The sequence below is a fragment of the Anser cygnoides genome, chromosome 8, assembly GCF_040182565.1.
Source record: "Anser cygnoides isolate HZ-2024a breed goose chromosome 8, Taihu_goose_T2T_genome, whole genome shotgun sequence".
NCBI lineage: Eukaryota > Metazoa > Chordata > Aves > Anseriformes > Anatidae > Anser > Anser cygnoides.
In genome coordinates, this window is record NC_089880.1 from 19,205,362 (window position 1) to 19,225,232 (window position 19,871).

At 37.0% G+C, this 19,871-nt stretch overlaps 3 long non-coding RNA genes across 3 annotated transcripts in view; 1 reads left to right on the plus strand and 2 right to left on the minus strand.

The window, feature by feature from the left end:
- Positions 1-428: 428 nt before the first annotated feature.
- Positions 429-19,871, plus strand: part of LOC136791402 (uncharacterized) — a 57,068-nt gene continuing 37,625 nt past the window's right edge. The window contains exon 1 of the long non-coding RNA XR_010833372.1: positions 429-612. This is a non-coding gene — a long non-coding RNA (uncharacterized lncRNA). The remainder of the gene's footprint in view (positions 613-19,871) is intronic.
- On the minus strand, positions 7,047-18,855 carry LOC106034116 (uncharacterized). The gene is made up of 3 exons (XR_010833340.1): positions 18,165-18,855; positions 9,687-9,810; positions 7,047-8,681 (listed from the first exon to the last, which is right to left on the minus strand). It is a non-coding gene; the product is annotated as an uncharacterized lncRNA (long non-coding RNA).
- LOC136791397 (uncharacterized) lies at positions 13,988-18,113 on the minus strand. The gene is made up of 3 exons (XR_010833341.1): positions 17,585-18,113; positions 15,416-15,597; positions 13,988-14,191 (listed from the first exon to the last, which is right to left on the minus strand). It is a non-coding gene; the product is annotated as an uncharacterized lncRNA (long non-coding RNA).

A 19,871-nucleotide genomic window follows, 5' to 3' on the forward strand; every position in this document is an offset into this window, starting at 1 on the left:
ACCTTAATAGGATTTGAACTCACAACCTTTGAAATATGAATTAGAAATTTATCTGGTAGTCTACACAGTCTTTCATTAGCAACCATGGGAATTTACAGGTGTTAAATTAGTTAGAGAAATGCTCCACTATTCCATGAATGCAATAAAAACATAATGAGAACTACAAGGAAATAAATTAATTCTAAAAAAGAAATCTAATATAAGGGCAACAAAGTTCAAATAAAGCCTGCTCCCTAGTTTCTAACAAGATCTGTGAAATGTCACCAATATTAGACTTAATATTGCATTGTTATGTTTCACTTGTTGAAATATTTTCATTATATGCAAACTTCACTGAATTTTTAGCCTCCTTTTCTAATTTTTTTTCTTTTTTTTTTTTGAATATTGAATATTTCCATTTAGTAGTTTGCCTGTTTAAACAATACTGTAATAGTGTAGAATTACAGCTTGGTCTGAAGCTGCAGATAATAGGAAGCTCACTGTTCACAGGTGTTGATGAGCCAGGAAAGGAGTAACACAGAGCTGCTGGAAGTAGATGGAGCACAAAGCCCTGCAACTGCCTTTGGTGGGGAGGAAGGGAAAATGGATCAGCCAAGTATCTTTATGTTTGAGGTATGTGACAGCATTAGAAATCTTGAGTAAAAATATGTTTTTACTTCAAGGGCATTAAAATACTGTTATCCCAGTTGGCTAATGCAGGAATTAAAAAACATGACCAAATGTACAAAAGCTTAAACTTCACAGTGGGAATGCATTGGGCTGTGCTAAGGGATTTAATTTTATTAATTTACCTTTAGCTCTCATGCTCCATTTCTTCCTTCTGATTTTAGAAAACAAAAACTCAGGTGTAAAGTATTTTCAGTCAAGAAATACAACAATTACAAGCTCAGTGAAGGAAGAACAAAGAAACTTGTTACAGAGGCTTATAGATGGTAGCTCAGGAAAGAAGCTCTGTTGCATCAGCAGATCCATGCAATACACGTCCATGTAGGACATTTTGCTCTATTACTCCCTGAAGAGTCTTCTCCAGTGTATTACTGTTCGTGTGTATTGCTAACACAGTTGTAATGAATGAAACAAATTGTTCTTCTTAGTGGAAAGAGTAGTTCCTAGGCACACAGGACTGTAGAATAGTCACTACTGAGAGATTAGCATAGATTGCCAAAAATCAGATCAATATAGATGCGTTATCAATTACTGGGGTGTCTCTGTATCTTTTGACAAAGCAAAGGCTGAGCAGTGAGGTAGAATGCAGTACAACATGTAGTGTTACCAGAGGGAGAGGTGTGGAAAAGACATAACTCGTGTAATGGAGCTTAAGCTTCACATTTCTTTATTAAAACTGCCTGTGTCATATACTAGCTCTAGATGCTAGTATATTGTTTGCAAAAATGGATGTACCCAGTTTTAAGCTCAAGAGCTTCGGAATCATAAGCTGCTATGTTATCTCTGTTCCTGATTTTCACACATCCTATACAAACCTAAAGATTGTGGGGGAAAAAAAAATAAATTAAGGCGTTCTACACAGACTGCTGTCAGGTGAAGAGTGAGAAAATGACCAAACACAAAATAACGTCTGGCTTTCTCTTTCCACCCCTTCTTGGTTGAGAGAGGTGGAGGAAACTCCTGGATTGTGGTAACCTCTTTTAACCTCTTTTTTTTTTTTCTTTTTTTTTTCTCTGAATTACTTCCAAAGTAGCTCTGATCATTAGGGAGTAGATAATAATTTTAAAGCTTTATCCCTTGAATATTCTGGAATACTTAACTAGATAAAAATAAGGTAAGTTCAGCTTCTCTAAATTTATCCTGCAAGTTTCCTCTCTCCAAGAATTCTCGATCATCATTTACAGTAACTGGGTTGAGCAGAGTGAAGGTCTCCAACCCCTGAAACAAAGCAGGGAGGAATACCCAGCTATGTTAGGTAACTTTTATCTCCTAATGAGTTAAGGTAGCCTCCTCTGCCAGGAAGCTCTGCTTGTTGTGAGTGAGCAGCTTGCGTTGGTGACAGTACTGTCTCACCTCTCCTCATAGTGCTTACTTAAATCAGTGAATCCTGCTGGATTTGTTCTGGGACATTTATATTGCGGGGATTTGAACTGATTGTCAAGTTAACCCCTATGGCTGTGTTGCTTTTCCTTCATTCTGTGGTAGTCGTCGTTCTTTTCTAGCTTTTTCTACTTGCTAACATTCATTTTATATTGTGCTATATCTTCACTGTGGCATCCTGTAGTAAATACAGTGAAACTAGGATTGTTGGCAGAGAACACTACTTAGGGTAAAGTAGTTATTAACCTTGAATTCAGTTGTATTGAATGACTTCAAATGGATTAGAAGTCTCTTCGGGTCCCTTAGAATTACATTATAAATATATAAAAACAATATATTTCTATATAAATATATATGCATAAATATATGCATTATTTATATGGAACATATGGAGTATATTCAATGTAATACATTTTGGGAAAATACTTGGGAAAAATGACATTTTGTGAGTTCTCAATAATTATGGATGAAATATGCACCGTTTCTTATATTATTTAATAAAACATACCGTTTTCATTTGTTATATCAGTCAGGCAGTGGCATTCAGATAATTCAGTATTCATAGGCCTTGCATATAAAATATTTTTAATTTGGAGATTTAAGACTATATAGCTTCATTACTTTAAAAGCAGAGCTATAGGCACACACATCACTGTGTAGCTTTATGTCAAAAACCAAAGGAACAAGTTATATTATTTTAATTATTAGAAAAAAATGGTCATGCAAACCACAGTAATTTGAAAAATCCTACAGGTCATGTCTTATAATAGTTAAGACTCTTTTCTCTGTAAAAACCTAATAGTCACTTGAAACCTATAGGATGGTTCACACTTTGCAGAATTAAAATAAACAGCTTGAGAAGTCAAGAACAACAACAGGAATTGATTTCGAACACTTCAGATATTTCCCACATTTCTGGAATGACTTTTTTACTCCAAACTTTGAGTTAGTCTCTGCTACTCTGCTTCACTGCATTTCATCATTTGGAAAGATATCTTTACGTCCTTTAAAATTATTTTTCTAGTTTCTTGCAGTTTGGTTATAGATCTTTCTGTTAGATAAGTGAGGGGTTTCTGGGGCTTTTTGGTTTTATTTTTTCCAGAGGAGTGAGGCAGGAGACTTGAGAAGAAGCAAGTTGCTCAGGGGCCTGCAGTACCTCTACAGGGTGGCTTAATTCCCTCCTCAGTGCTGTCTGCCATCAGGCCGTTGGCTTTAAATTTGTCTCTAGCCTTCAAAATTTTGGCTAAATGATTTCTCCTGGGTCTAGATGTATCTGACTCCTTTCTGTTCTTCTAACTGTAACCGTTCTTCTCTTTTGCATGTCTTGTTTCAAACTGGGGACATGAGGAAAGCTCTGTCCTGATGTCCTGACTTGTCAGTGTAAAGTATGAGCCCCCACTTCCTCTTTGTTTTTTTCCCCTCAGGCTTTTACCAAATGATAGAAACAGTTCCAGGTGACCTTGTGTCCACTATGAGGTCATCCCTTTAAAAAGCACCTTTTTTTTTTTTGTTTGCTGTAACGTTTTTCTCAGCAATGTGTTTCTAAGCAGCCTGCTAAATAACCTGTAACACTTAAAAACTTATATCTAAATTATCCACTCAGTTACAGTGGTGCAGACCCAATGATTTCTGTCCTTGTTTCTGTGGTTAAGCGAGTGGGACAAGCGGCTATTCACCGTGCTCTGTTTTTTCCCTGCTGATCTCCTTTAATTGAGCTGGTTCCTTCTCCCGCGTACTCTGTCATGCAGGTACATTAATTCAATACATATAGAATGAGCTTTTTTCCCTGATCCTCCAGATGAGCTCAGCTCTGCCTTCTGAACTCAACCTATTATTCAGCCTGTCTTGCAACCTGGCAAATCTCTGATTTTAGTGATTCCTGCCATACCCTGCTTTCTGTCTCATGCATTTATTTTATTCTTTCCTGATTCTTTTTTTTTTTTTATGTGGCTTTCTTTTATAGATAATGTTCTTGCCCTTCACATACACAACTTTTGATTGATTTTTTTTAAACATTTTTCTCTTCTCCCATTTTTATGCCTCCATCTTCATTTCAAGGTCCCTTAACCTGTTACCTTTATATAAGAGAATGTTAATTAATTTTTTCCTTGCAATATTTTCTGCTCTTTATTTGCTTTGTTCCAGTTTGATATAGCACTGTGTTTTGATCTGTCAGTGATTTTGTATATTTTTATTTATGTACCTGAGGTGAGCAAAATTTCACTGGGGTAGTAGTATTGTGAATGATCAGTGCAGCCATTAATCACCTGTTTTATGGAATCACAGGAAGACATGTCTCTCTCTAAATTTTGGAGCAGCAGCCTTGTAGAACTGAGCTCAGAGGTTGAGGTGCATGCCCCTTGTCTAACCGAGTGAATTTGAATAATGCTAGATAGGCTTTTCTCTAGTATTTATTGTGGTGGAGTTAGTCTTGAAACATGTATGAAATGTGGCAGAAAAGTAATGAAATCACCTAAGTAGAACAAAAAGGGAATGGAAACAACAGGTTTAAACATTTCCTTTCTTTTTTTTTTTTTTTTTTTAACTGGAATTTGTATGCATTGAAAACATCTCCCAATATTTTTCTTGAAATCTCAACTTTCAGATAGCCACCTGCTATGCTGCTTTGTTCAGTTCTCTCGGAATGACTTATGGTTTGAACAGTGGTATTGCACACTGCATCTTGGGCTACTGTAAGGTTCTCTTTTAAATATAGCAGTGCTTTCCAGACTGAAAAGTTAATATTTTAGCATGACATACAGCACAGATGAATGGCAGTCTGTAAAACCAGTACTTTTTTTTTTTTTTTCCTGGCAAATATACTTCTCCTTTTGTAAAGGCCAAGAAATTAATGAATGATTTTATTCTTCCCTCTTGCAGCCTGCACAGGGTAATTATATATTATTAATAATGCAGCAGTACAAATGATATTAAATGAACTACATTTGTTAATGTAGATTTTATCCAAATGCTTTTTTCATTGGTGGACTGTTTCTCATCAGGGAGTACTAATTAGCCGTAATATGTGGAAAGATGGGACAGAAACCCAAACTGATAAATAAGATAGATTCAGAAAAATCCATGAAGGAGGAACACCATTTAAGACTGTGAATGGATTACTAAGAGGAGACATGAGATTTTTTTTTTTCTTTTTCATATATTTCATGATCATTTGAAAGCTGGGAAGTATCAACTCTTGTTCTCCTATTGCTATAAAGGCCCCACAGAATATTAGAATATTTCAGTTGTCAATTTTTTAATGCTGTTTTCATTTGAAGTAACAAAAATGAATATAAAAGCTATCAAAGTCTTTACTATGCTTGCTCTGGCATTCAAACTAATGTATTAATGAAAATTAGCAATTATTTATTGCTGTTAAAAAATATATTTAAAAAAATCTCTAGCCTCCTGATAAAGTTTATTCTCCCTGTGCTTGAATAATAATCTCTTAATTTTTATTTATGTTGTCATACATTTAATGTGGTTGTACGATATATGTACGTGCATAATGCATAAATGTAGAGGATTTGATCTGATTGCTACTAAAATCAACTGAAAGGTTGTTGTAGGCTTCCGAGGGTGTGTTATGAGCCCAAATAACTGTTCTTACAGCTAACGTACAGTTGAGACCCAGACCATATCAAAATGAAACCAACATAATCTCATTTGAAAGCAGTTGTTTGCACCTGTGTTCACAAGATGGAAATTAAATTAATCTCATTCATTAAGAGGCTTACTACACATTTTCATTGTATTTCTTGTTACCAGAGTCCAGTGGTTCTTGTATGCTGTGGGACCCTTCCCATCAGCTAGGCAGTTTTCTTTTCCTGCGCTTTTTACAGGTATTCTGTTTCTAGAAATCTTCACAAAAATATTCTTCCAGCTAGAGCACTGTGAAAATAGAAACTTGCTTGAGAACTCATGGCAGCAAACTTGACCGTGTGGCACACAGAGCTGTATAAACCACCACAGCAGGCGCTGTTCACAGTCCTCAAGCAAGCGGGATTGCCTCATACATTTTTAAAACTGACCAGTTATAGGACTTTACGTTCCTCTCTGGAGTGATCGAATTTCTCCTTTTCCTTCAAGTCCCCACCCTTGTTTCTTACTGGTGGCACGTATGATCGCTGGTCACGCCATAACAGGCTCTAGCATATCCCACTGCCGTGCGTTGGTGCCGTGTGTGGTGTGCGCACGGGCAGGGTGTGCAGTGATGTGCTCGTGGAGCCAGGCCGTGTGGTCCTGCCGGGTCAGGTGGCTGGTGGAAGCCGTAGGCGCAGGATGCATTATTGCTGCCAGCAGTCTCAGCATCTAGGAAGCTGTGCCTCTTAAAAACCCTTCACAGAAACACATAGATTTAGAACTGTTTACATTTTAATACAACTATTTCGTGTAATTAAAGTAAACAGATAAACAGATCAATATGTTGAAACAGATGTATAAATATATAGATAGACATATTGCACGGAAACCTTAATATTTCATCCAAATGAAATACTCTATTCCAAATGTGCCCCGTAGGAGTTTTGCTCAAGGCTATGCTTAGGTATACTCAAAAATTCCCGATAGCTAGTCACGAGGGAAAATATGTTCTCTTACAGATAATTGCTACTGGCAGCTAGAGACCTAGAGAATTTGATGTGCAATAATGTGACCTGACTACATATTAAACTTTTTTGAAGGACATGTGTAAAGAAATTTTATATGCTTCTCACACTCCTTAGTTTTTTTGGATTTCACTTGTGTTAGCACATTTTTAACAACTTCCCTATGTTTAATCCTGCTAGGGTTCATCCTAATAGTTCTCAGCCATAAGAGATTCTAGTATTGTGTTGTGTTTTTTTTTTTCTCAGTTTTTGTTATTTTTTGTTTTTTCCCCCAAAACAAATGAGGTTTAGAAATGTAGGATGGAGAGAAGGAAAGAAGAATAAAGCCCAAGTGACTTGTAAGGAATACGTAAACAAAGCAGAATTGCATTATTGATGACAGAACTTGAAAAAAATGAAACCAGTAAATAGTTTTTCTTTAAAAATACATGAGATTAACTATTCAACTGCTGATTGTTTCCCTGCTTTAAATTTCAATGTTGTCTTGTAAGCATCTACATCGTATCTAGATATGTGCTAGTTACTGCTCTGTTATCTCTTAGGAAAGCTTATGATTGCCTTTCTGTATTCAAAAGGGTATATGTTCGACACCACTTTTTCCCCATTGGAAAGTACATAGTAATTACAGAAAAAACAAAACAACAACAAAAAATCTTATAATAAACAGTTCTGACATTTATTTTTTAGACTTATATTTTCCTTTAGTGATGGTTTGTAATATTTGTTTCCCAACATTCAGTATTATCACTAAGCTAAATTTGATTTTTCATAAACCACCAGAAACTGAAAATGAAATTCCAAAAGATACAAAATGATGCAATGACTCCAATAAATATCTTTATATAGCTTATAAAAATACTTGAATCATATTATTTTCTTGTTGGCAGATGTTAACAGGCCATAAATATATATATTGTTGTTCACTGTCCAAACAAAGATAAAAGACAAGTAACTGTTTCCCATCATTATGAACATTTTCAATTCCTCTTACTTAATATAAAAACAAAACAAAAAAACTCACAAATTCCATATTTATATCTACAGTCAATACAACTGAAATATTTTCTTTTTAATTTCTATTATTATTTCTATTTTTACTGTAAAATTTTATATATGAATATAGAGAGCAATGTAGTGTTTGTATATAGGTAGTGATAATATTTTGATATAACATGGAAGTTTAATTGCAAAAACATTTAACTTTGTTTCTATAAAATAATCCCGTCTTATTCTTGTTAAACAGATAACAACGATACAATCAAAAAAACCCCACAACATGGTTTTGCTATAATTTAGATTTTACTCAGTGACAGTTGTGGAAAATAGTAGTGTGTGTAATATAATAACTAATTAGAAAAATGAATTACACTCCTGTTCCTTGAAACTCTTTGATTTGGTCAGTTTGACACGTTTCTAAGCTTCCTTTGGTACCTCACAGTTTTATGGAGATGGGGTCAGTACAGATGGTTTTGCTGGGGTAGTTCAGTAAGTCTTAAGTCTTGATCATACTTTCTTCTGAAGATCCCTTTGTGCATTGTTGCCAAGCAATAAATACAGCCTTTGATTATCAGGGTTATAATGAGAAATTATAAAATTGCCACACAGTGTTGTCAGGAAGGAAGTCCCATCGCTCAATTGTCAGTGGGGTGCATGTAATTTAGCCTTTGTCTCTCTCCTAATATGCTGCAGAACTGATCTTTCCACCTTTCTGAAGATACTTGAATTAAAAGCGGTTTCATTTGAGCTCTGACAGGTTTGGTACAGTGCTCCTTCAGCTCTGCGAGGAAGGACCTTACTATTGTATCAGTGGAGTTATGAACGCACTGGGAGGGAAATTTATTTCCAACTTTCTGTGTGGTGGAGACGATCTGGTCCCAGTTGCTGTATCATGTGAGGTAGACAGGTGGCATCAGGCAGTTAGCAAATAAAAGATGAAGGCAGCAGCAGCAGGTTACGGCCTCGGGCACAGCAAACACTCAAATCAGCTGCAGCAGGTTGAGGCCTGAGGCGGGACAGCATGGCTGACTCCTGCGGAAACAAAGCCAGACCTGTCACCAGTGCAGCTCATCCATGAATGTGTGCAACTGGGATGCTACAGAAGCTGTGCAGAGCCTCGCAGTTACAGGTCAGCCATGCCGTGTGTGACATCTGGCTCACTCCCAAAACCAAGAAGTCCCCCAGAAATCTGAATCAGGTAAAGCCTGCTGCTTCAAGGAAAGTATTTATCGAAAGGTGCATTAGGAAATTATGCATTTCAGTACTTAGAGGATTTTTAAAGTTGTATTAATGAAATGTGAAAAGGGAGATGGGTATAAGCCAAGAAAGTGTAAACACAGATGTACCAGGTGTCCCAGTCCTGTGTACCTGCTGCTGCTGCTGAGTGGTGAATGCCTCCCATTGGATCTGTAGTAAAACTGAGTAGCGTGGGAGACGAGAGTACACAGGATAAGCAGAATTACTCACTTTTCAGGGTAAAGCATAAAAGAAAAAATTCTTTGCATATGCTTTTAAGGGTTTCTATATTCAAGCAAATGTATATTTGTTTCTCATATGCATATGACTGATAAAAAGTTTTTAGCCCAAGACCTTGTTCATTTTTCCAGTATTTGTCTAATAATTATTTTCTTTCTCTCTGTAACCTGTGCCTGTCTTGGATTCTGATGACCAATGTTGGCTGTAATAGCTTTACTATTACTCTTTCAAGCAGAAAAACAAACAAACAAAGCCCTCCTTTCTTCAAAAAAAAAAAAAAAAAAGGCAGCCAAACAGAAAACGTAAGAGCTAATGAGATGAGCAGAGCTTTCCATCTTCTAATATTCAAAACACAAGATGTGAATTCCAGCAAGTAGAAAAAAATCCCAGTTTTTTAATTTTGAAAAAAACAAGGCAAGTTGTCAGCACTGAAGCAAGGAAAATAATATCTGAATAAAAGTTCAAGTCCAGGTGAAGCTGTGATGTAAATTACATGAGGGAATAAGCAGTTACCTGTAAGATAATGGCTCAGGAAGAGTGTAGATAGGTACAGACCCTTACCAAGTCTCTCAGCCACAGCGGGCTCTCAGTGCACACTGCTGGCCCTCCATGAAAGCAAATGGGGTTCTCCTCTGGCTTGGCCTCTCCCAGCAGAGCTAACCGTGGTTCACCTGGCAGTCACCCTCTGGGGAAGGAAGCAAATGAGTAAAGTAAGCACTAAAACAGTCACTGCAAACTCACCAAGCTCAATGGTAAGAGCTGTCCTTCAGAGAAACACGGTTGTGCATGCAAGGTACCTGATGACAGCTAGTAGAGGTGGCTTCTAACTGGACTGTTTGATGCTGTGCTGAGTCCAAGCTAATATCTGAAATATTAGCTTGAGCTCAGTGGTATTTTAACTGTGATAATGGAACGTTTAATCACTTTAGAGTGGAGGCAAAATGAGCTCTTACCTACCTGTGGTTACATTACATAGTCATAAACATTCAGACTTGTTATTTCTGGCATTGAGTGCCTGAAGTCAACGAGAATATTTCCATTAATATGATGCTGCAGATCAATCCTGAGAGCACAAGTTTTGTTCACTGTAAGCTAGACATCAACAACAACAAAAGTGAAATATGATTCATAGAAATCAGCTGATGTATTGATCTTCATTTGCTGATAGCAAAAAACAAGTTTGCTGTTTTTAACAGTATCCTCATATAAAGTCTTCGAGTGGATCAAGAATCAGAAGAAAGGGTCTGGCATTGTGCCTTTTTTACACATGAAGCTCTTTTGAAATCAGCAGCAGTAAAGCCTGTAAAACTACTAAACTAAGAACTGCATCCAGAGAATCTCTGGGTCAGCGTACCAAGTTTTCTCTTTTCCAAGCATATTTGCATTGGCTAGAAACAGGATAAATTTGACTTGCTGGAAATGTGGTTGTCCTTTTTATAGAGGAGAGAAGAGAGAAATTACTGGTCTCATCAATGACCTCAAAATATTTGGGCAAAGAAAAGGAATAAACTTCTGGTGGAACTGTATAATGTTTTACATCAGTGACGGAAACTCTGCCTGTCTGAATTGATCAGTGGCTATGCTTTACTGTGATTTCTAAAGCAAATGCTGAGGTCTAAGAATTCAGGGTGGCAGTTATGAAACATTAAAAAATCCACAGGGGACAAAAATCTGTACTACTAAACACCAGTAAAGAACTACATAATTACTGAATAATCATTTTTCTTGCAATGAAAAGTATCTTAACTTTTTGAAATAATGCACATTTAACATAGATTGGTATCTCTGAAGCAGATGTCTCCTTGACATGTGCATTCAAGCTGTTGGCGGTGACCTTGTAGGGTGAAGCGGCTTTGAAAATTAGCTTTTCCTCCCAATCTGTGAAAATAATGCTGTACTGAAGATTTAATAAAAGTCATAGCTTCTCATAGAAGCTTATTTCAGCAAAGTAAACTATTAATTAAAATAACAAATGTCAGCTATTTCTCAGCTTGACAGTTAACACAACACAGCTTTTGCCTAGCATGATGTACAGAATGTATGGGAGGTATACCTATAATTCATTTTATCTATGTATGGTTCACTTCTTATATTTTAATACAGTGATAAATTAACAAAAAATGCTGCAGTTTTCTTAGTGGTGTGAGAGCTTGGGGAAAACCCATCTGGCATGTAAACAGCGTATGGCTAAAATGGGGAGAAAAATTAAATTAGGGAATTTCTGAAGGACTTAAGCTTTTCAAAACAAAGAAGAACATTTTTAACCCTGTCACTTGCCCTTTATGTGCCATTACCCCCTGAGGTGGAGCAGATGTGGAGGGATGGGAGAGGAAGTTGTGAGCTATTGTAATGTGTTTTTTGCTTTAAATGAAAAAAAAAGCATGGGCAGGGCATTACGGCTTTGAGTTATATGCCACTGTGAAGGTAAATGCCTCTCAGGAATTGAGGCAGAAGGCACCTGCCGTTGCCTTCTTTTGGAAGTTTAGGTCTGGCAAAAGGGCCTGCTGGACCTTACCACGAGTTAAAGCAACACTAGGGGTTTGGTGTTGCTGTGATGTGTGCCAGGGGCACGGCCAGCACAGGAGGAACTGGCGTGTAACCGTGTGTCTTGCCTTGCCTTGCCTATACATGGGAGTGTTGCAGAGGAACTGATGTGGGCATTTCTGTGGATGCTGTCTTCTTTTGCTGTGCTGATGGTCTGGTCTAAAACCACAGATATTGAACATCCAAGGTTTTGAGTTTTGTTCTTGACTTGCATCTGAGCAACCTTGTTAGGCCTATGTGTGGGAGAAACAGGTCAAAAGTAACCTCTTACCCTGCGGCTCTGTGTTTCTGTGAGCCCAACTCAAGCAGTCCACGCACATGTAATTTCAGCTACAGGCACTACTCATTCGTATGCTCCTAACTTCCTGCCCTCTCCTGTTGAAATCCCAGAACTAGAGAGTACTCTTTGAAAAGCTTGTCCTTAACCTCTGCCACTGGTTTCCTGCCAACAAGGTGTATGGAATACTTTTTTTTTTCTTTTTTTTTTTTTTTTCTGTCTGAATGGTTTGAGAAATACAGGTAACTCGGCATCTGATGTTTTTGTAGAGTTAACTGCCCCTTGTGGCTGAGAAAGCAAATCACAAAGACAAGCAGAAGGCCATTAGCCAATGTAAATAAGGCGATGGATTCGGAGAATTAAAAGCACAGGTTCAAAAGCAGTCAAAAAACTTACTAACCCTCATTTGTAAAGTTAGTATTTCAGAAAATTTGATGACCAGTGACTAGGAAGTTGAAAAGTCAAAAGCAATGTACATAGTGTGTTTTTCAGGAGGAAAGGGTGTTATTTGCTAGAAAACTGTAACTTAATGTGTGTTTGTTTGAGTGAGGGGCTGCTTTCCTTTTTGGGTGTGGTTAGGAAAAACTTTTATTTATATAGTTAAGCATATGAACAAATGAATTCTGCTGTGTCTGATTTTTACCTATTTATTTTAATCCTGTATTCTGTGGCACAATGCTTTTTGGTCAGGAGAAGGAACATCTTATACGAGCACATCATCAAATACTGATTTTGCAGCTCTGAAATTTCTCCATAAATAGTTGAGATGCAACAGCCACAAAAGGGGAGAAAAACAAAACAAACCGTTCCTGCTGCTTTTCTCTCTCTTTTTTTTTTTTTTCTCTTCATGGAGTGAAGCTGAACCTTTGCAGAAATCCTGAATGATTTGCTATAGCATTTAAGCAGCATTGCACTCAAAACTGACCTGATTAAGCATAAAGATTTTTTTTTCCAGTTGTGATTCAAAGACTAAATTCTTTCCTGTTTCTAACTCAGTGTTTAGTAAGAAAACAAATCGGGAGTTAGATGTTACAGGGCTGCCCATGCAAAAACCCTTCATCTGGCCTTCAGAAAGACACTGAATGAATTGCAACTTCTATGATATAATTTTATTCATATAGATGTGGTAGCACTATTTAGCATTTAAATTTGGGCAGGTTCTGGCCTTGATGCCATGCTATGCATTGCATTAAGTAGAGTCACTTGCATAGAGTAAGAATACAGCCCTTTCACGTTTAGCTTTCTTGCATTCTTCCTCTTCTTATTAAGCCTGAAATCTTGTGTAAAGCGCTGGATATTGGGCATTGTTAAAAATAAGTAGTGTATGGAGTAAAAACAATTTTTTTAGTCATTAAAAATGGCTTCTATTGCTCTAAAGCCTTACAATCTTGAGTAAACAGATGGATCTTTTTCTCACTCCAATCAATGTAGCTGTAGCTGACGTAGTTTATACAGCAACGTTGACCGCAACAAAGCAATGGGAAGGAGTCACTGTGCTAGCTGGTAGAGTCTGTCTGCAGAGCAATTCCGCAAGAGGAGGCCAGGAGCAGTATATAGCAGTATGTGGTAGATATGAGGCTTGTGTGGCCAAAGTTGTTGACATTCTCACATTCACAAAGGGAATTTTTGCCTTGTGGGTCTACAAGCTGTCAGACTCCAGGAAAGGATGTACTCAAGGTACTGAAGTTAACAAATACAGACATTAAAGGCCAGCCTGAGAACTCAGTATCAAGGGATGTGTCTGTGGAGAGAGCTGCATCCTAATACTTGTATTTCTCTGGATATAAATGACTGTTATTGCAGCTCTGTTCTCAAAGGAAGGCCTTCATAAGGTGAATATTTGGTCCTCCACTGCAGACTTTTTGGATATGATAGGGAACCATTTCTTGAAAGCAAAACAACCCATGAAACTTTCACTTAACTAATAATTCATTATTTAATTATGACAATTGTCATAATTGCTTTAATTATGAAAAATTAAAGCTATGACAAATGAAGATTATGACATTAAAATGACAATTAATTTCAAATTAAATCATGGAGTAAGATTTATTGAGGTAGAGATCTGAAAATGTTTAGCAAACAAGTGCATTTACAGAAAAAGAGGTATATCGTGTGGATGATCCCAACTTTTCAAATTGCTATGTTCCATCTAAGCAGCAGGAACTGTGTGCATCCTCCCAACAAATGTGAGGTAAAACATGTTGGTCTACATTAAGGTGATTTTTTTTTTTTGAGAAAATACCTGGAAAATAGCAGAAGACAGTACATTTAATTTCACATTTGTAAAATGCATGCACAGCATTAGTTACTATGGCTCAGCTGTATGCTTCACTATAGGTCACAATCAACTAGACACGTATAGGCCCCCAATGTTACGCGTGGTATTAAAAACATACCATTAGGCCAAAACAAACAAAGAAAACGGTTGCAAGAAGATGAGAATAGAATGCATTTATGAGTGTATTATCTTAAAACATCGTAATTTAGGGAATTAACACAGATGGATTATTTGCAGTAACTGATCATGTGGACACGCACTGTAGAGCATCTGACATCAGTAATGTCAGGTTATAAAGAAGCTGGTGTACGGACCTTAACAAAAGCTTCAGACAATAAATTTGTTTCAGATTTGCTCCAATTATCCCCAGAACCGCATTGGTCCAAGTATTAAAGAACTTTGGCTAGGTGATTCTTTGTCTACACTGGACGTAAACAGAAATGAATATCCAGAGGGCTGGGACAGAGGTACTATTGGAAGCAGAATGAGGGCCACATCTGAGACAGCTCTGGCAGCTCTGTGTATCCACACAGAGTAGAGCCAGTGCTATGAGCTTTGCACTGCTGAGGACCAAACCAGCTATCAGACCTGAGTGCTGCATCATGTAGCGCATGTGGTTTGTACTAGCTACCACCAGCACCACGGGGACACTTCAGTGGATTGTCCCCAGTATAGTTAAAGTACAAGCTGAAGTTTTTCAAACCTGAATTCTCATAAAAACTCATATTTGAAGCACACAATTTGTAAATAAAAACACTATTGTGCTTCAAGGACATGTTTCACGTAATAGCGTTGGTGTTTTCTGTATTTATTCAGTTACAGATTCGCAAAGAAAATATGGTTCTCCTTGGAATCCATTAGAAAGTGCTGTCTTTGGCTGATCAGAATTCTGCCTAAGACAGGTCTGTTCTAATTGTCTAATGCTTTTCATAAAGAGGAAGCTGGCCATTTCAAAGAGGGTGCTAAGCTGCAAGAAGGGAACTATAATACAGAAATGTCGAATGCTGCTTTTGCTGTGCCCTGTATCAATATATGCATGTCCGAGTGGGTCAGACAGAATAAGAACTAGCTCAAACATTTGTCTTTGACATAAATAGAACAAGGTTGTCGTGTTATTTCACAGGTTTTAAAATACTGAGTTAATAATGGCTATTGCAGTGCCTGCTTTCACTTGATATGTTCAATTACCTTTGCTGTGGGGGAGTAAGGAGCTTATATTCCATTTTCCTTTCAAGGTGTTTGTCATACACTTTCAGTGCTGAAATTTTGGGTGCTTCTGAGGAGTAACTTTTTTGCCATATTTTTTTCCCCTTTTCATGTGAGTAAAAGCCGAATGAATAGGTCTCATCATTTTTTATCTGCTTTCCACCCTAGAAGGCAGACAGTTCTACTGCAGCAGGGTCTCCAAATATTCCTTTTAAATGTTTTGATTTATAAAGTTTTGCACTTGTCATAAACAATCCTAATATGTAATTCCTCTGTATGAAAGTAATATAGCCAGAACTCAAATTGGTGGCAAACTGTTTTTATGCATAAAGCTGTTATTACAGGAAAAATGTACTCTCTGTATTTCCTGCAGGAGAATTTCCCTGTATTTAATTGATTTTGAGGAAAAGTAGAATTTATTCATTAAGTCATAGTTTCTTTGTACTACGTGGTATCAAAAAACTAAAATGTATATGGTATCAGTAAATATTTATCTGAGATATAGTAATCTCCTGACACCAGATCCATATTATATCATAAATTGACACAAAATATATGAATATTTTGGAAAAAAACTGTGAATATACCATTTGCTTTAGCTTTTTAACAAGAGTGTAGTCAATTACATGAGAGATAAAAGTTGTTTTTCCCGAAGGTGGGTTGTAACAAAATATATAGTATTTATAAAGCCATTGCAAGGCATTGGTAAAATCAGAACCAACCCATTTTATAAGAAACCTGAGTCATTTTCTGTTCAATCAGAATCCCAATCTGACAAGCAGTGATCAGCTTTCATCTCTTTTTATCTCCAGATATGAATATGTTTATTTCCAACTCTTTTTAATTCACGTGAAGTAGTGCTTAGATCCACTTGTGAAGACAAGACTGGCTTTAGAAACTGGCATCGGATGTTCCCTTAGTAGGACACTAACCACTTATTTCCTATAACTGTTTCTAGAAATCAGTCACTGTTCTTAGTGTGATGTAGCAGAGGAGGATTCTGGAGACAATTGCTTAAAGTAAGTTGAAACAAAACGTTCTTTATGGGATGTTGTTATAGCCATGGTGGTTAAGACTCAAACTTTCAAAAGTGGCCACAGTTATTGGAATTCAATATGAACTATCTGTGATCTCTGGAGATTTTAATTTGGTATTCCAGACTTGGATTACAAGTCTTTCTTAGTATCTCTGAAAACCAGGCTGTTACTGATGTATTAGTGCATAGCACATATTTAGGTGTTTCTGAGGAGGGACAGAATGTGTTCTTCCCCATTTTTTTTATTTTTACCTATGATATTATGGCTTCTTAAAGGTGCTCCCAGTAAAACCAATAGGATCTGCAGGTACTCTGCACTTGTAAAATCAGGCTAGGTCTTGATTTTCTAGGGTGCTAAACACCCTTTGTGCTCAGTGAGTCAGAGGCAGTTGTGCTTGTTCAGCAACTCACAAATTTCAGTCCTTATTGCTGATAGGTGCAATTGGAAACACTGGCTTTTTTCCTAGAATGAATCAGGTTTAACACTATGCAGAAAAGGAGAGCTTGTCCTACCCACCCTTTGTCCTCATGCTCACAGATTACTTATATTTAGCTGATATTGCTGGTACAGAATGACTCATTTGGATGCAAGAGCCCACTCTTCATGCTTCAATCACTCTAAAGGCTTCCCTAGCAAGCAGTGTTGTAGCTCTTCTGTAGTGAAGAGAGCCCTAAAAACTATTTAAAGCATATATGAAGTGTCTTTCTTGAGAAGCGCATCTTATAATGCTGAGTAAGTGCTGCTCAGTTGTGTTTGGTGAAGCAGTATCAGTAGTGCTCGACAGCTGAGTACTTTTAGAAACTTAAAGAAAAATCTCACTTCTTTCTCTGTCTTTGATGTGGATAAAAAATATTTGTAATGCAACTCCACTAAACTAGAGAAATGGGGAAAGTCCTGCTATAAGGTAGGCTTCTATCCTGACTAGTGGATTTAGGACTATTTTTGAGAGGGTGAATAACGACAGCTGTAGTTCCTGGCTTGTTCTGTCTCTGCTACTGTCACTGACGCTATTAATACCATCTCAACATTTTTGTTACAAAATGCCAGAAGAAGCAATACTAATAATCTAAAATTAGAGGACCAATCCATCTCCAAAGAAAATCGAGCACCATACCTTGGCCACGTCACAAATAGGGTTCATTATTTTTTGTAGCCAGTTACTTTATCTCCTATTCTAGAACACACTTTAGTGACATCATAAACATCTCATGCTGAAATTACATAATTTATGTTTATAGAGGGAACTGAGATGCTTGTAGGGAGGCTGATCACTTTGTGGAATAGCTGTCTCCCTAAAAGTAATGAATTTCTGTGGTCAGCATATATTGTTGATTTCACAGCTTTTATAGATTTCCCTTGCTCTAAAGATTAAATCTTTCCAGCTACTAGACAAATCATTCATTCATTTAATGGATTGCTTATCTTGACAATGACTATTCCTATTTCATGAATATAAAAAAAAATCTGATAATTGGCTCTATTTACTGGCATTTTTTCTAGTGAAGTTTAATATATCTTCTATAGATATTGATTTCAAATGGTGCACACATATCGATTGAAATTAAAGTTCTATGTACTCTGCAGGCATGGCTCTCTGACTAGGAATGATGATAGTGGATCTAGGCAAAATATACTGTTTTAAATGAAACTGACATTACTTAGTTTCAGACAAATGTATTTGCAACTTCACTTACCACAGGATGGTATTGGTAGACAGACTGTCTGAAAAGAGACATGCATCTTTCTCCTGTGAGGCCAATATCAAGACAATTTTGTTCATCTTCCTGTAAATGCAGGGAAGTCAGCTATTAATGGACTTAATTATAAAAGGCACTGTTGGTTTGTGTTTAGCATTATGCAGCAGTAGTAAGAACATTGTATTTTGGTCATCCAGAGGCAATTTAGACTCTGGGTAATACTGTAATAGAATGATAAAGCAAAGCCCAGTATCTCTTTCTTGTTAAAATAAAACCGTATAACATAAATGTGTCTTGGAAACTCTGTCAATATTTATCACAGTCTCTATCAAGAAATTCATAACCAATTTTTGCTAAATGATAAAGCATGAAACATCTAGCTTTTATTTTGTTAGGCAATGTGTATTTGGGTCTACTTCCATTGCCTGGCATGGAGGCATAGTTCAATGCTAGTGTGGTGGTAGTTTATGAGTTGGCTAGAATAAATCAGAATTATTTGTATTTTGTCTCTCCTGTTATGTGTGATCTTATATTGTGCTTAAATTTGCATGAAAACAAAATACAATTGCCTCCATTGAATTGTTCCCAACATGAAAGGTGTTTCTCTTCTCCCTTTGGTAATTACTAAACAGGATTTTGTGTTCAGCCTGAGCTGTGGGGTATGGCCAGATGAGCTTCTTAACCCACTCTGTTCCATGCCTTTGTCCTGGCACAGTTTTCTTGAGAAGGCAGCTGCTATTGGCATTGCTGCCTACCTGACTGGGCATTCCTTCTTTCCATTAACGGTGAGACGGGACCTATGGTCTCAGGTGAAAAATGCTAGCTTTCAAATCTCCTTTTAGAGCATCAAAGCTAGCTGTTTCAGTGTGCCTCCTCCTCTGTTTGTTCCCTGAGGACTGGCAGGTATTCTTACCAGCTACAAATGGCTGTGTTTAGTTGCTGCCTTCCAGGAACAGGGAGAAGAAGCATGCCAACAGGTAGTTCTGGTCTCAGCAGGGATTCATGTGGCTATTCATACACAAGGGGCATTAGGAAATAGCTCTATAAGCTGCTCTAAGTTTTGATTTGGCTTTCATTGAAACAATGTTAGACCGGTTGTCTATTTCTTCCTTTTGATAAAAATTGGAAGGTTTAGCTTAACATATAGCATTTAATTTTTACCAAGAGAGTGTTGAAGATTAAAACAAAGATATCTTTGACTGTCTCCAATTTTGCTCAGCATTCTGTTTAGATACTGGCTCATTACTGAAAGCCTGTTGTTGTTGAAGAACAGCATTCACTACCTGAATATTAACTCTAACTTAAGTTTGATCTGGCATGAAACCTTTATGTAGAACAGCCTGATAATTCTTATTTTGAGTTGGTTAACCAAAAGGGAGTAACACTGCAGCAATAGGTGGCAGAATTTAGCAGCTTGTAAAATATTTTTTTTTTGTTGGTACATTAGTTCCTCTAATAATTGAATAATCTGATTCTTCAGCCTTTGATAATAACATTTCGTTTTAATAACTATTTTAGAAAATTGGCAATATTGTGTATCTTGGATAAGAATAATTAATTTAAGAAGAGATAACTCAGATATGGTTAGCTTACTATGAACACATAACCTGAATCGAAGGAAAGATCTCTGTTATGAATTGAATCACAGTAAAACTTCTGCAACTCTTGCATTCTTCTGAAGGTGTTTGATTCAAACACTGACAT